Here is a 17,310-nt window from a genome sequence, read left to right as displayed (position 1 = left end):
ATATAGTTTGACTTTCAGATACCAGACTGAGTCTGAAGCTTTGAGAGTATGAAAGGAATGAATCCCAACTTTTTGCATGTAAACTGACCAATTGTACTATGAAATTCATGAGAGGCAATAAATGTGGCTCCCTACATTGGCTGTTTTAGACAGTAACTTTTCAGAGTAGTGTTCCACCTTAAAGGATGCTGCTGCTCTTCTGTGTTAAGGAGGATAGGGGGTATTTATACAGCACAGAGTACAATAATTCTGTCTGCTTACAATAGTTTGATACAGGTTGCACCAGGGATGAATACAAGTCCATAGCAAATAGGAGCAGAAGTAGGAGGACCAAAAGAATTGGAAATCTGCATAATAAAATATGTACATAATTGTGCATACACACAGGTGCTGCAGGGTAGCAGCACTAAAGTTAGCCTTCTGGCCTTGCCAGGCAGGATCCTGCTGTCAATGTAATGTTACCGAATCTGACCTGAATGCACAAGAACACGAGGCTGAAGATGAACATGCCTCCCCGGTTTAATGACATCACTGGTAACATGAGAGCACAAACCAAAGGCTGGTGGGTATCATGCTGCTGCGCTATCTTGTGAGCAACAGAAGAACTTTCTGTAATGCAGAATGTTAAGATAGAATAGATCCCCTTCCACTTGTATCCTCCTGGGCTGGATTTGAACCTTGAACCCACACCCTTATCAAGTGCTTTGTTTTGCCTCCCTTTCATCATTACTCATGGTTCCATGGCAGAGTGCCCATTTTAGAAGAAATGACATATCAGAAGAACCCATGAGCTGATACTGTTCTTAGCAGCCAGTGTTTCTGTATTTTGATGTTGGAAGGTACCACCTCTAAGAGTGAATGAGTAGACCCATAGGTGCCAGCTTCTAATTTTCCCTGAGGGTGCTCAACCTCTGCTGAACCCCAGGCCCTGCCCCAACTCCACCTCTTCTGCCCCCTCCCCTGAGCAGGTCCCTCCCTGCTCCTGCCCTATTCAGCAGGGTGCAGGAGGCGCTGGGTGGGGGAGGAGTTTATTGGCCGGGGCCGAAGGGAAGAGGGAGTGGGCGGGAGGTAGGGGAGCTTGGCTGCTGGTGGGTGCTAACCACCCACTAATTTTTTTTCCATGGGTGCTCCAGCCCTGGAGCATGCACAGAGTCTATGCTTATGAGTAGATCAATCTTATTCCCAATTAATCCTTGGCCTTTCTGCTGAAGCCACTAACAAGGTTGGCAGCTGTGCTGTTAGTTTTTGTGATGTGAACACATTTCCCACTGGGCTTGGAACACAAACTCCTTTAAAACAGGTCACTTGGATCTAACTGATCTAATAAGAGCCACTTGGATCATTACTGATTTGGAGTGGATTTGAACTCGTATCCTAGAGGTGAAAGCCTGTGCATGACATTGCCAACTCTCTGAACCATACAGTCCTGCTAATAGTTCATCTTTGATTTCTTTTCCTCTTGGGAAAGAACTTAAGGCAGAGAGAAATTTTGATGTGTCTGAGCAGGTATTTACAATTGTGTTTCAGAGCCTGACATTTACAGATGATTGTGTTCTGAATGTTGCCGCTACGTATATATATATATATATATATATATATATATATATATATATATATATATATATACACAATTTAGATCAATTGCTCTTACTCTGAACATTGTGGACCGCAGGTGGTCTGCAGAGAGTTTGCTGGCTGAATTGTGCTGGTTGTCTTTTGTGTTTCCAGGGGTTATATTGCATTAAAGAGCTAAAAAGACCTTACTTTGCTATGCATAAGCAATTGCTGTGGTTGCCACAGGGGTGATAAGCAGCCATTAGTGAGAGCTGAAGATGCCCTGAATACTTGCAAAAGGAAGGAGAGATAATACACAGCCCAAGCTCTCTAGTGTCTGGTCCACATTATGAAAAAGGCTGAGAATGCCTGATTTGGATTGTTGACTAATAACAGTATGATAAATGTCAGGGATCACTGAGGCCTTTCAAACAAACAATCTAGACATGAATCCCCCTGCTACTGAAAAATGCAAAAGGACACATGATTCTGTTCTGCTCACATCTACATTCCATCTGTTTTATCACATCAGAGATGACCACTTGTCTCCGTATCAAGCTAAGATCTGGTCTTTGAAAGTATTCATTGAAAAAGAATGGTTGAATGAAAATATCCATTTTTCTAAATATGATACGCTTATTCATGTGAGTCATTCCACATTGGATGGAGTGTAAAAGGAGAAATTTTCCACGCCACAGAGGTATCCTGTCATTTTGAAGATTAAGGTCACTAAACAGAAATCAGAAGGTTACTTATGACAGAAAAGCTTTCTACAAAGGTTCATGACTCACAGGAGGGAACTGCTGCTTGTCTGAAAAGCCTAAAGAGGCATAAAAAGTCAGAGAGACTCTTCCCAGCAGCACACTTAACAAAGAACTACCCTTCCTTCTTTGTGACACAGTTATACTTATTTAATCCACCATAGCTGGACTTTGATGAAAAAGAGAATGCTGATGATAGGGCTAATAGACCTCACTGCATTTCTAAAGGGTGACTGCTATTCACAGGGAGCTGTATTTGTTTAAAGAACGTTGGAGGCATGGGACTGTGAAGATAACTCAACATGCAGAGAAAATACTTTCTCAAACATCTTCAAAAGCTACAAATATGTTTCCATGATAATGGTACATGATGCAGGACTGATAGAGCCTCTGTTATCAAGAAAGTTACTCTGTAGATCGCTAGAAAAGTATCTGTACTCTTTACTGACAATGGAATACTTACCACCCACTCTTTCACTGGTAAAATCATAATACCAAACATGATATATCATAAGGAGGAAAATAACACTGCCCCGTGCATCCCTTCCAAACTGAATGCTTCCAAGCAAACTAAATATAGATGCACTGCAGAAAAATATTAGGCATAATTATTACTTGTGTCCATTTGCCCTAATGATTTTTTTCTCATTTAGTTTTCTTAGAAAGTTATAGGGTTTTTTTTTTGTAGGCATGAGACTACTTGCAGTGATTCTGAAGTCTTTTATACTGGTGTAAATCAAGATTAACTCCTTTGAGCTCAGTGGAGTTGCACTGCTTTTAGTGTTAGAGCAAGGGCAAAACTAGGTCCTTTAAATCTAAGCTACAAGGGAAAACATAGCTTTTGCCACTGAAGTCCCAACTTGTTTTCATTTAATTTTGCTAAATAATTTCTCCTTTTGTCTTGGTTAGAAATGAAATTCACTAGCATGTTTGAGGGTTGTTTGTTTATTTTTTAGAATAAATTATTTTGATGTTCTCTGTGGAAAATATTTTTTCAAAAAAGTTCAGTTCTGCATATTCAGTTGATAGATTTTTCCAGCAGGGGGCAAGAAAGTATAACTGATAAAAATGGTTCTGTTTTCTCTTAGCTCTTTCCTCAGCAGCCTCATCTAAAACGTTAAACAGGATAGCCTGAGGAAGGAACATGAAAGCTAAAAGCCATCCCTCCTTTAGATCATAATGGCTTTTAAATGCAGTCTTTAACTATTCAAGGATTTCCATAGGAAAGACAAAGTAATAAAGGAAGATGAGAGACCACCAAGGCTGCCACCTGGCCCAGTGTGCCTTATCAGCACTATGAAAAATATATTTTTACAGCTCAAGTTTGATCCTAGAGACGTGGGCGTGAAAGCTGTATACAGTATCTTTTCAAACCAACTGGCACACAGATATATACTAGACAAGCTACACCAGAGGGCTACATACACCTGCATATTTGATAGAAGGATTGTACCTTTAGGGTATGTCTAGACTGCAATTAAAAACCCATGTGCCAGCTGACTCAGGCTAAGGGACTGTTTAGCCAGTGTAGACATTCTGGTTCGGACTGAAGCCTGAGCTCTAGGACCCTGCGAAGTGGGAGGCTCCTGGAGCCTGGGCTTCAGACCCAGCCAGGATGTCTACACTGCAGTTAAACAGCCCCTTAGCTCAAGCCCAATGAGCCTGAGTCAGCTGGCATGGGCCAGCCATGGGAGTCTAATTGCAGTGTAGAAATACCCTTAGTTCATCCTATGGATTTTGAATTCTTCCACATGAGTTTTAGTTGTTAAGTTTCCAGTTGAAGTTAATAGCTAAACTCCCATTGACGTCAATTGATACAGGATTCAACTGTTGTTTAGTCACCGAGGCTTAAGTTCTGCAGTCCTTAATGGAGCAAAATTCCCATAAAATCAGTGGGAGACTTGTTCCGTTCAGGATTACAGAACTCGTTCCTCAAGCAGCAGTGTGCTTTCAGAATATGTCATTGGTTTTTAACCTTTTCCATATCATGGGACAACCCCAAAGTTATGAGACCCTCATCCCATCTAGCCAGAAAGAGAGAGGGTGGTTGTGATCCCCTCTGAACTTGTTTACGAGCCCTTAGTCGGTCTGGCCAGAAAATAATTAGTCTGTTTTACAAAATTTTTTAGAAGTTTCAAAATTTGTCTTCATTCCACATCAGGACAAAAATGTGATCTTTTTCACAATAAATGAGAGAGAGACCGAGACAGACACATGCCAGAAAAGCCAATAGCACAGGGGTCAAGGCACTTAGCTGGGATGTAGGAGACCTAGACTTAACTCCCTGTTCTGATTCAAGAAGACCCCAGGACAATTGGCTATTCTGAGGGTTACTCTCCCTCTCTCCCCTCCTTCCCCACATCAATGTGAGAAGCCTTTGAATTGGCATTTTCTGATTGGAAAAAACATTTTGTCAAAAAAAAAAAAAAATCCCAACTAAGCGCTAGCCCTTAGCAGGATTCTGGCCTGCAGGATCAGAACCTGTAGCCTATATATTTTGCATATGCCTCAGGAATTCTGATATGCAAACCCAATATTAAAATTCAACCCCAGGTTTCTTTATCTATTTGTGGTACATTTGCTTGCTGTTAATAGTTTGTCTTGAATAAAACTCATCTGAGTAGGAGAGTAGAAGAATTAATTTTTTCCCCCCATGGTTTCCTAATTTTGCTAGCTGGAATGGATTTTTATGCATGAGAGATCCGAGGCCCTATCTTGTTCTCACTGAAATTATTGAGAATTTTCTTACTGATTCCAGCAGAAGCAAAATCCTGGAGAACTAATGAAAACAATATTATTCTCAAGTATTACAGTGATGGGTGTAGCCTAAGAACCTGGATAGACCAGAAGTGATTCTAACCATGCTGAAACTTTTATATTTAATAAAAGTCACGTTTCATATAATTTATATTGATATAACAGAGGGTTAAAGTTTGTATTAGTAGAAAATACACCATTTTGGAAAATAGTTAGCTTTATTTTGTTTAAAGTATTGCCAATCACACTGAAGCAATACAATATATATTTAGGAGGAAGCAGTATGTCATCTGTCATAAACTCAGCATTGTTCCTCAGTGAGGTTGTTATTTATGATTATGCTGCACAAGTCAATAGCTTCCACATGTACTGTTTAGTACTGTTTCAGCCTCTAAAAACAGAGGCCGGTTATATAGATGGAAACAAATCTATTTAACTTTTAAAGTAAAACTGACATTAAAAATACCGTTACCTTTGTAGTTATGATCCAGAGAAGACCTTATGTAAAGCTGACATCTTGATTGTTGGTATTTATTCTCTTTCCACAATGTTCATATCAAATATTTCCAATTTACAAGGGCAAACTGTTATCTCAAGATCAATGTGTTTTTTCTGCTTCATATATTGTCTCATCCCTTTTTGGTTTATTTACGCTAGAAATATAGATCAATATTTGGATAAAGACTTGTTAGGTTTGAGCTCTGCCTCAGTTTTTCCAACATTTTTTAAAGTGTGGTTTTGGTCAGGACAAATATCCTTTTAAAAATGGTACTTAGTTACTTAACTTACAGTATTTACTCCCTATAGTGTATATCTTCTGAGTCACTTTAGTTTAGATTGTTAAGTTTTTCCTTATGTCATACTACATTTTTAACCAAGCTTTTATAGTTTCTCTTCCAAGACAGATTTTTTCGTATAGGAATTCATCTGAACCACAATACTCCACTGACTTTCAGTACATCAGATTTTTCACAACAGTCATAATATTAGGGCCATGATTCTCCATAGTGGACAACGATGAATGCAGGGAGTCATTTGGGCTCTCTTACCCTCAGTCATGCAGATCTGCTAGTTGGAGCAGGAGGAGGGCCTCCTCTAACTTCTGCCGCTGGCATAGGTCTCTGCCACGCTCCCTCCTGCCCCTGACGTATCCTTCTTTCCCCTTATCGTGCGGTGTGGGGGAATCTGACATAGAAGTCAGCATGCTGTCAGAGATTCCTGACAGGAGAAGTGGCGTGCCATGATATTTTTAGTAAAGTGTGCAATTCTACACTTGCATGCAAGGAGTGACCTCACATGATCAGTGCTTGCGAGACATAACTATGTGGAGGACACCACCATGTAGAACAAAATGGCATCCTCCATGTGCATTTGGGACCCGGACGGAATTGTCCGGCAGTCATAGCTGGTCAGTAAATCATATTCAGGGATTTCAGATCATGCATGTGAATTCTTCTACACAAATCTCTGGCTGGTTTAGTGCGATGTTAGATGGGGAAACCAGCCCATGATTTATAATGTTGAGTCTCTGCTGTAAATTATTTTTAATAACTATGTATTTATCCCTTGGCAGATATTATGTACAGAATCATGAACTGTCTGGTATGAAAATCACTGTTTCTCCTATTGTAAGGAATATGTTGGCGCACTACAAGACAGTGTTACAGCTCTTCCTCCAGTTCAACATCCAGCCAGTAGAAAGCTCCATAATCCCTCCAATACAGGAAGGGAAGTACAAATTGAGGTTGTTGGGGATCGGGGCTAGAGAGTGGTGGTTCTGCATGAGAATAGGAGCAGTAGGTTGGAGGCAGCTGCCTGGGAGCTGGGCTGCAAAGGCTGAGATCTAGGCAGAGGCAGACCCTGTTGTCAGGTGGCCAGCAATAGCCTTGGCAAGTGGACACAGGACTGGCAGGAAGATTGTACACATGGTCCCAAAGGAAATTCTGGGAGACAGATAATAAAACTGAACTCTGGCCAGGGAATCAAGGGGTGTCTAGTCACTTGTGGTCAGCAGGGAGTTTACGGCCCAGCTGCTTGAGTCTCTCTCTGGTGGTCTAACCCACAGAATGGGAGACTGCGGCCTAGTGGTCAGAGTCCTTTGGGTCTGAGGCCCACGCAGTCTGGGTTGCTCAGGCCCTCAGACAGGGCATAGGGGCAAGCAAACAGTCCGGATTGCTCCGGCCCTCGGGCAGGGCGAGGCAGCAAACAAACAAACAGGCTCAATAGTCTAGTGTTCTAACTCTGGTGAACAGTAGGCAACTGCAAGCCTCTAGGCCTAAGGCTGAGATCTAGACAGAGGCAGTTGCCACCTGGGTGTGGGGTTGGCAGAAGGGGTTAGGGGGACCCAGGCCCACCCACTTCACCGGGTCTCAGCCCAGGGCCCTAGGAATGATTGGGGGGGTGTCCTGCCACTGGGTCAGCAGGGAATCCCACTGAAACACACTGATAGATCTCCCAATCCTATGACCGGACTAGTGTCACTTCCTACCCAGTTTCCCAGTACAGCAGTCCATGGATCCTTTGGGTCTCTGGAGTCGTCTGCTGGTGAGGTCTGTGGTGACTCAGTCCTTTCCATGGAGGTAACTCTCAGTACATGTCTGTCCTCATCAGCGGTCCCACCAACTGAGGTGGGCTGCTTCCCTTTATTCCCTGTCTCCAGGTTGAACATGCCCAGCAAGGACGAAGGGGCATGGCTTCCTTAGCCTGCAATGCACAGTTAACACTTGTGGGGCCAGTGCGGGGGAGATACATCCTGTCACAGAAATCCTAGCTAACCAAAGTGTGTGAGTATTCATAGGAACCCACCAAAGGGTCAGTCTTGAAAAGGCTTGTGCTTAGAGCACCTACAACTGGAGATAGTTGGGAAATATATTTTATTCCCATGAAAAATTGTGACAAATCAAAATGTTCTCATTATAAAAAGATTTCCAAAATTTTCAAGTTTGTCAAACTAGTAAGAAAGTTTGGCCCCAAAAGCAAACTATTTTGTCTGAAAACCATAAGGTTTTGGTTGGAAATTTTGGCTTTCAAGTTCTCATTCTTCATCAAAAACTCAAAAAAAAAAAAAAAAAATTGAAAATGGACATTTCAATATTCATGACAAAGCCATTTTTCAATGACAGAGGTTTTGAAAGAAAAACTTAAACCAGCTCTCTTCCTACAATACTTGTGTGACATTATCTGATTAAAATATGACTATATAGATCATTGTTGCAACCACTGGTATATATTTGCAGCAAATCTTGCACAAAGGTTATCAAGTGAGGTGTCTATGAAAAGGTTATGATTTGCTGGTTATGAATATGCTATCTGAATGCATATATCATTTCTGTATTTTAAGTTATGAGTATTGACTCTATACCTGGATTTTAAATGTTTGCTCCTGGAGTAACGCCCACAAAGTAGTTAGCCAACATATCTTGGAGGGACTATTCAAATTGAGTGGCCCATCAAAAGGACACTTTACCGACAATGGACCATGGGAGATGCCCGTCTACACTGAGTGGACTGTCCTACCTGCTGTCTGGAATATAGGTAATGGCTTCCTGCAATGACTGAGTGAAATTGGGCATGAACATGTGACTTGTCCATGTGACTCCAAACATTATCTGGTCACCTGCGATTCTCCACTACCCGTGCTGAGGTTTTTGTTTGAAACAACGGGTTTCCTTCCACATAGCAGAGGAATGGATGGCCCTGGAAACCCCTCCATTTTACCTCTGTCCTGCTCCAGCCTCTTTCTTGCCCAAGCATCTGGACTCTGGATTTATGCAAATGGGAGCATTCTAACCAAGGACTTGAGGACCTTCCAATTATTTGGAAGCAGCCAGAGACTTATCAAGCCTGCAGTTTATTTTATCACTGCTACAAGCCTGAACCAAGAACTTTGCAATTACTGTATGTATTTGATTCCTTTAACCAATTTTAACTCTCATCTTTCTTTCTTTCTTTTTATGAATAAACCTTTAGATTTTACATACTAAAGGATTGGCATCAATGTGATTTTTGGGTAAGATCTAAGTTCTATATTGACCTAGGTGTGTGGCTAGTCCTTTGGGATCAAAAGAACCTAGTATTTGATGAGACTGGTTGTAAAGAACCACTCATCTCTGAATCCAGTGTTTATGGTGGTGATATAAGAAATGGAATGCCTGCGGAAACTGCCTTTATATCTGTGATGAAACAGAAATTTACTTTCATTGCTGGTTTGGTATATCCTATGGGTATTAGTCACTAGCCTTGGGGTCACTGCCCTATTTCTCAGCAGTTCGTCCTGAGTTTGGCATCCTCAGTTGTGGATGCACGGTTGCAACTTGTCTCTGAGCTTGTTGTACACCCAGCACACTACTAAACATCCAAGGGATTAGTATACAACACTCACAGAGACACCCTGTAATGGAGTTTGTTACACTGTCTTATAAACACCCGTACTCTTGCAGAAGTTAGTCATACCTACAAGCAATAAACCAAATTCTGCTCTTACTGAACATGGTATAAATCCAGAGAAGTTGCACGGATTGAATGCTGATTTACCTCAGTGGAACTGAGGGTAGACTTGCCAAAATAAGTAAGACAAATAAATAATGGTTAAACATAGTCTTCAGTACAATGCTGAAGTGGGTGAGATATTTTTGTAACTCAGACAACTTTCCTCTGAGGAAAGTTGTTATAGTTCTTGCATAAGGTATTGATCAGATCTTGGGTTTTTTGTGGATACATACAGTAGTTTGCTCTTATATTATCCACTTTGTGTTCCATAACCACAGCATAAAAAAATCTCTGAAAACCATCTGTTGAGTGATATTTGTCCTGCCATTTTCCAGGCCGTTATTATATGTTGTCTCCCTGAACGCAATTTCTGGCTCACCATTTTGGAGTCTACTTTACCCAAGCAGCCCATTTTTTGTTTTTTGTTTAAGTTCAAACAGATAGCACAGAATGGGGCACATAGTATATTTGTGCTGTAGCATTCCCAATAGTGCGTACCATGTGTTCTCCCAATTTTTTTTGTAAATACTCACACCATGAGAACATAAGCATGTTATTCCCCAGCTGTTTGTTACAATGCCAGCTCTTGTCTGAGAGGATGGTAAGATGGTGGCAGCACAAATGCTGTTTGCATCCAATTAAAATTAATCTGAATGTTTTGGGATTTTTTGGGGGGGGATCTTCCCATATCATTTCCCACTGATTCTCAGTAGCTTCCCTCCACTTGTGTATTAAACAGTGTTCAGTAGAAGTTTGTACCTGACATGGCTGCTTACAGATCAGAGAACGCACCCGTGGTTTCTGGTAGAGATGGCCTGAACTCTGAATTCCAAGATGTGGGAGTCTGAAATCAGACCTGAAGTTGGATCTCAATATTGTGAGTAAAGACTACCTGTATAGTGGGCTGAATTAGCACCCAGTGTCTGAACACTCTTCTCTGAGCTTATAATTTCACATCTGACTCCTAGAGACTCTTATTTTAAGACATTATTACTTGGCTGGGATTTTCAAAGGAGCCGAAGGGAGTTAGGCACATGACTCCCATTACAATTTATTTCAATGAGTGTTGGGCATTTAACATCCTTAGGCTCCTTTAAAAATCCCTTGTTTTTAAAAAATGGAATGAATTTGTACATATTTGAAAAATGTTGACCTAGGCATATCAAGTATGTGTAGGTAGTCAGCTACAGACCTCAACCTAAACGGGTTTAAATTGAATATTGTAGACAAATCCAAAAAGATCCCCTCAGTCCCCAAAAGATGCATGATTTTGAAATTAGTAAGATCACACTTCAAAATTAGCTGGTAGATAACCATGTGCACTGAACAGAGAGATTCTGTTCGGTCCAGTAGATTTGTTACTTGGTGTATGTGGACTTGCAAAAGCTAAGAATATTTTGGATGTCTTTGAGTGCTTAGATGTTGATCTGTCCCATACACTAGAGTGATTTTACCTTATCAAGTGGTTGCTTGTTGTTTAGAAAACTTGAATCAGAGATTTTCATCTGAAGTCATCTGGTTTATGACCGAATCCCATCATTTTAACAAGTACATGTAAACAGGCATTCTGCACCATGTCATATAATGCTGAAAATACTTCAGTGAGTACAGTGAATTTCAGAGTATAGAAATTCTGAAAGACAGGACTGTACCATTCAGTACATTTACAAGTGCTAGTTGAGAACAGTGACTAACAGGTCTACCTGAATAGCCTATTGTAAAACCTCTTTGTGAAGAAAATTCTAATTGTTGGCATTTGATGCTCTTTTCTATCATGGTTTGCTTTTGTGGTGTTTGTACTTACAAGGGTAATTCAGTGTTTATGGTATGCACAATTCATTAACAGTCACTGTACTGAGTTTTTTTAATCATCAGCAACGTGTTTTACAGGGTACAAATTTCCATTTCTCACGCCTATCATATTGCAGTGGTTTACTAACCCTTTTTTAATGAGTTAAAGTGACACCAGTTAGAAACGAGGAAATCTGATTTTAATTGATTCTATACTGCACCCTTAGATGCTTCCCCTAGATACAAACATAAGCCCATTGGCAGTGATTTCAGACCTCTTCAGTCTACTTCACATTTGGCTAATATATATCCATTAGGGTTGTCAAGCGATTAAAAAAATTAATCGCGCTGTTAACAACAATAGAAAACCATTTATTTTCAATATTTTGGCTGTTTTCTACATTTTCAAATACATTAATTTCAATTACAATACAGAATACAAAGTCTACAACGCTCACTTTATATTTATTTTTGATTACAAATATTTGCACTGTCAAAAACCAAAAAAAATGTATTTTTCAATTCACCTCATACAAGTACTGGGTAGTGCAATCTCTTTATCATGAAAGTTGAACTTACAAATGTAGAATTATGTAAAAAAAAAAAACTGCATTCAAAAATAAAACAATGTAAAACTTTAGAGCCTACAAGTCCACTCAGTCCTACTTCTTGGTCAGCCAATCACTCAGACAAATAAGGTTGAGATAAGGTTGCATTATCTCCTGCAAATTGATCTCCTCAATTTGCAGGAGATAATGCTGCCTGCTTCTTGTTTACAATGTCACCTGAAAGTGAGAACGGGCATTCACATGGCACTGTTGTAGCTGGCATCTCAAGGTATTTATGTGCCAGAGGCAGTAATATTCGTATGTCGCATCATGCTTCAACCGCCATTTCAGAGGACATGCTTCCATGCCGATGATGGGTTCTGCTTAATAACAATCCAAAGCAGTGCAGACTGATGCATGTTCATTTTCATCATCTAAGTCAGCTGCCACCAGCAGGAGGCTGGTTTTCTTTTTTGGTGGTTTGGTTCTGTAGTTTCTTTATCAGAGTATTGCTCTTTTAAGACTTCTAAAAGCATGCTCCATACCTCGTCCCTCTCAGATTTTGGAAGGCACTTCAGATTCTTAAACCTTGGGTCGAGTGCTGTAGCTAATTTTAGAAATCTCATATTGGTACCTTCTTTGTGTTTTGTCAAATCTGCTGTGAAAGTGTTCTTAAAATGAACATGTGCTGGGTCATCATATGCAGAATGTGGGTAAAACAGAGCAGGAGACATACAGTTCTCCCCCCAAGGAGTACAGTCACAAATTTAATTAACCCATTATTTTTTTTAACGAACATCATCAGCATGTAAGCATGTCCTCTGGAATGTGGCCGAATCATGAAGGGACATACTAATGTTTAGCATATCTGGCACATAAATACCTTGCAACGCCGGCTACAAAGGTGCCATGCCAATGAGTGTTCTCACTTTCAGGTGACATTGTAAATAAGAAGAGGGTAGCAGTATCTCTCATAAATGTAAACAAACTTGTTTGTCTTAGCGATTGGCAGACTAAGAAGTAGTACTGAGTGGACTTGTAGGCTCTAAAGTTTTACACTGTTTTGTTTTTGAGTGCAGTTATGTAACCAAAAAAAAATCTGCATTTTGTAAGTTACACTTTCACAATAAAGAGATTACACTTCAGTAGTTGTATGAGGTGAATTGAAAAATACTATTTCTTTTGTTTATCATTTTTACAGTGCAAATATTTGTAATCAAATCTAATAATATAAAATGAGCACTGTAGACTTTGTATTCAGTGTTGTAACTGAAATCAATATTGAAAATGTAGAAAAACATCCAAAATATTTAATATATTTCAATTGGTATTCTATTGTTATAGGTGCGATTAATTTTTTTGAGTTAATCGCGTGATTTAACTGCGATTAATTGACATCCCTACTATCTACCTATCCAGCCAAATATGAAGCAGACTGAAGAGGTCTGAAATCACTGACAATGGGCTATATAAAATCTCCTTACCTTGGTTTGACCGTATATCTGGGATAAAAACACAGCCATATAGGAGCTGGTTTCTAAATGTTTTTGCCTATTTGAATCTGAGGTGAAACTCCTATGGCCCTTGCTGCACTCTAAACTGATCAGCAGAACAGCGTTGTTATGAGTTTTTTGTTTTTTTTTTAATCAAGAGACCATCAGGAAAGGAGGAATCTGTCTGGGAGTTCTGGCCTGTATAATAATCTAGTTTAATTGCATGAAGTGGACTCAATATAATAATTTTGATTAAAACAATAGATATGAAGTTTTATGAGATCCATCTTTTGCGGGTGGATTAAGAAACAATCAAACCATGTATTTTGAAGCTTGACTCAAAACTTAGACAAAATCTTTTTTGTGGTTTACAAAAACCTTGTTAATCTTTCTGCCCATTAGATTTTATTGTTGTGCATCTGGGGCTAAGAACAGAAATGCTAAAGTGTTGGAAGACATTTCAGTAGTATTTCTGGCTTGATCAGAAGCTGAACAGACCCAGGAGGTTCAGATTGTTCAGATAAGCATCTGAAAAGTTATAGAGCCTGATTCTCATGTACGCTAATGCCTCATTGCACTGCTTTGGCATTCTGAGGTTCTCTCATCACTAGCATCCTGCAGTTCTTATCGTGTTTTATTGCTTATGTTTGTGAATGTTTTGATTTTATGACAGACTGACAATATCTTGAAGAAACCTTATTGTTTAAACCTTATTGAATTAAGTTTAACCTTATTCAGATCTTACTGAGTTAAGTTAAACCTTATCGAATTAGGGTTAACACCTTTGGGGTACATTGTATTAAAAATGCAACTGTGTATATTGTATTGTAGCATTGTATGTACCTTCTCTAGTAAGGATGGGGGTGCTAATGAGCTTCCTATGTTATCAGCCTTTGAAGATAACCAACTGTGGAGATAAGCATAACTGGTTCAAACTGGATTCTCTGGAGACCACCAGATCAAAAAAAAAAAAAAAAGATTTTTGGATAAAAGTCTGGGTTTTAAACTGACTCAAGGCCTTCTTCCTTATTGGGATATGACCACTGGTCCGCAGAGGGCCCCAGTCCTTTGGGGAGGATTGGCAGGACTTGGTCTAATGAGGCCCCATAAGACTATATATATATACTTGTTCTGAGATGAAGCTATGATGAACTTGTAACCACAAAGAAACCCCTCAGATGCGGGGATGCCTGGTAAGCTGATTAGCATGTGTGTAGGTTCTTTTATTGCTTTTAATACGTTTTCTCGGTAATGCTTTTTACCTTAAGAATAAAGTAGGCTTACTTAGAAAGAACACTATGTGGTAACTTATATCTGGAGCAATTGCCCTGTTAGCAGTCTCTGAAGAGAAAGCAAGCAGGTCTGTTCAAGCAGACTGTCTTTGCTCAGAAATACACAGTGAAGGTAGGGGGAACTGACTGGGCAGCCTGGACATACCCTGGTCAGAAAGTGGTGAGACACGGATCTCCACTCAAGAGAGGCAACAGCTGGAGAGCTGAAAACCTAAGAGTATGTGCGCTTGAGGGACCACTGGGGGAGGGGATGCGGGGGGAATGCATGTGCAGTTGCCCTGAACTGTGACAATATGTATAATTTTATATGAAATGGGAAACTACATAGGAATATACAGGGAATCAACAGTTCAAGCGCCATAATCCCCTTTCATCTCTATGTCAAAGGTTTGAATTTTGACAATGTCACCAAATATTAATAGCATCTGATGATTGTCAAGTGATTTCACTCCAGTTCCTAGTAAACCCTTGGAAATACGATTAAAAATGGTGCTAATTAACATTCTTGGTGGTCATTTTAGGAGAGAGCTAAGCACTGAAGCAGCATCAAGACTTAACTATCTTCTCCCCACCTACAGGGAGTTTATTCTTAATACAGATCAGTGAGGAAGAGGTAGCTTGTACTACTGTGGTCCTTTCTGTACCAGTTCTGTGCTTAAATAGACATTTCCCATCCATCTCCAGGGCTGATAACACCGAAGGAATAATATAAACAAAATAAACTTTCCTTAAACAAATTACAAATCAAAAACTCCAAATCTATGTTTTAAATAATTGTGTATATCAGAAATTCTTCTGAGTGCAAAAGACTAGCAAAGTGGGAAAATATTAATATTGAATAAAAATAAGTAGTTTGATCTTACACCAAATGCATCTGTAGAACTTTAAAGAGGATATAGATTACAACTTAAAATCAACATTTTTTTTTCTGGCAGACCTGGAGTGTCTAATAAAAGTGAACTTGAATATTATATTTATTATCCTTGATTTATTAGAATATTTTCCCCCAACTTTTGTTGGATTTCAGGGAAATACTGTTATGTTTTCCATTAAACATTTTAACTAAATCTAAGCCTGGAAATTTGACAAATAAAATAAAACATGTTAAAAAAAATCTGGTTTCAAATGAAGCTTTGATTGTATTTGGACAAAAAAGCATGTACTGCAAAATGGTATGAAATATCAAAAACACTTTCTATAATCCAAAATATACAGTAGAAAAGGTGTTTTAAATGAGTATTTAATGAGTAATAAGTTGTTGAAGCACCAGTTATTGCTGGCATTAGCTGGAAGGAAATGAAAACGAAGTGCTAAAAGCAGGAAGATATCTCTTTTTATTAACTACAACTTTTAAAAAAATATTAAATTTTGATTGCAAGGCAGTGTATCGAAACATGAGGCTTTTGATGTTGCTGTTTCATGTAAAGGTTGTATGTGTTAGTGTAGTGGTACATCACTCTCAAGTCGGGAGGGAAGCCACTCTGCCTCACTGCCTCAGGCAACGGTAGTTGGGCTTGGGACCCGCTGCCTGGAGCTGAACAACAAGCAGTCTATAGCTTGCAGCCTCCTGGTTAGTGTTGACAGCAATCAAAGTCTAGGGCTCTAGCCCTTTGGGCGGGGCAGAACAATAAGCAGTCTTTAGCCTAGAGCAGGGTTCTCAACCTGTGGCCTGTGGGCCGCTTGCGGCGCAATCAGCATACCGCTGCTGCCCATGTGATATCCTCAGGGCTATACAGATAGTGTATATATATTGTGTGGATGTGGCCCACATAACACATAAAGAGCTGCATATGCAGCCCACAATGGTAAACAAGTTGAGAACCACTGGCCTAGAGCCTCCTGGCTAAGACTGTCAACAGTGTAGAGCAGGGGTTCTCAAACTTACTTGATCGCACCTCCCTTTGTGTCTGTAGTAGTTATATGCCTTCCTACCAACCACACAAGTACATATACTGATTAAAAAAAAATCAACATGCAACGTCAATGATCATTGTAATGAGAACAAAAGCAAAACTGTGATTGTGGTCAATGCTTACAATTAAATGAGCACCACCGCATTGTAGCAAACAGATTAACATACAGATGGCAATGACTTTGTATAATGCTATGCAAACTTAACAGAAATCTGTCAAAATGCACAGCACCATCTGAGGATCTGATATGTTTGGAGGAATCTGCTTTGCTAGTTATTCATTGCTGTGGATAAAATGTGTGCGGTAAGTTTTTTTTTTTCTTCTTCTTCTTCTTCTTCTAAAGCTTCTTGTGACCCCTCAGAATACAATCTGTCTTCCCCCCCCAGGGGAGACCACCCCCCAGTTTGAGAACGTCTGGTCTAGAGCCCACAGCCTCCTGGCTGGGGCAATCAATAATCAAGGCACAGGCCTAGGCTGAGTGTGCTGCTAATCCTCACGTGTGGGGTATTGACAAAGGAGATACACGGACTTGGTACCACTCTACTCCACTGAGTCCCAACCCATGGTCCTATTAGTGGCAGATGGCCCCTCCACTGGGTCAGCAGGGAAACTGAAATACGTTGCCTTGCTTCCCTGTAGCACAAGCGGATCAATGTCTAGTTTGCCTGGGCTATTTCCTACCCCACTTAGTTGATGTTTCTCCATTGAGCTGG

This window comes from Trachemys scripta, chromosome 1, assembly GCF_013100865.1.
Source record: "Trachemys scripta elegans isolate TJP31775 chromosome 1, CAS_Tse_1.0, whole genome shotgun sequence".
Lineage (NCBI taxonomy): Eukaryota > Metazoa > Chordata > Testudines > Emydidae > Trachemys > Trachemys scripta.
This window is presented reverse-complemented; position numbering follows the sequence as displayed.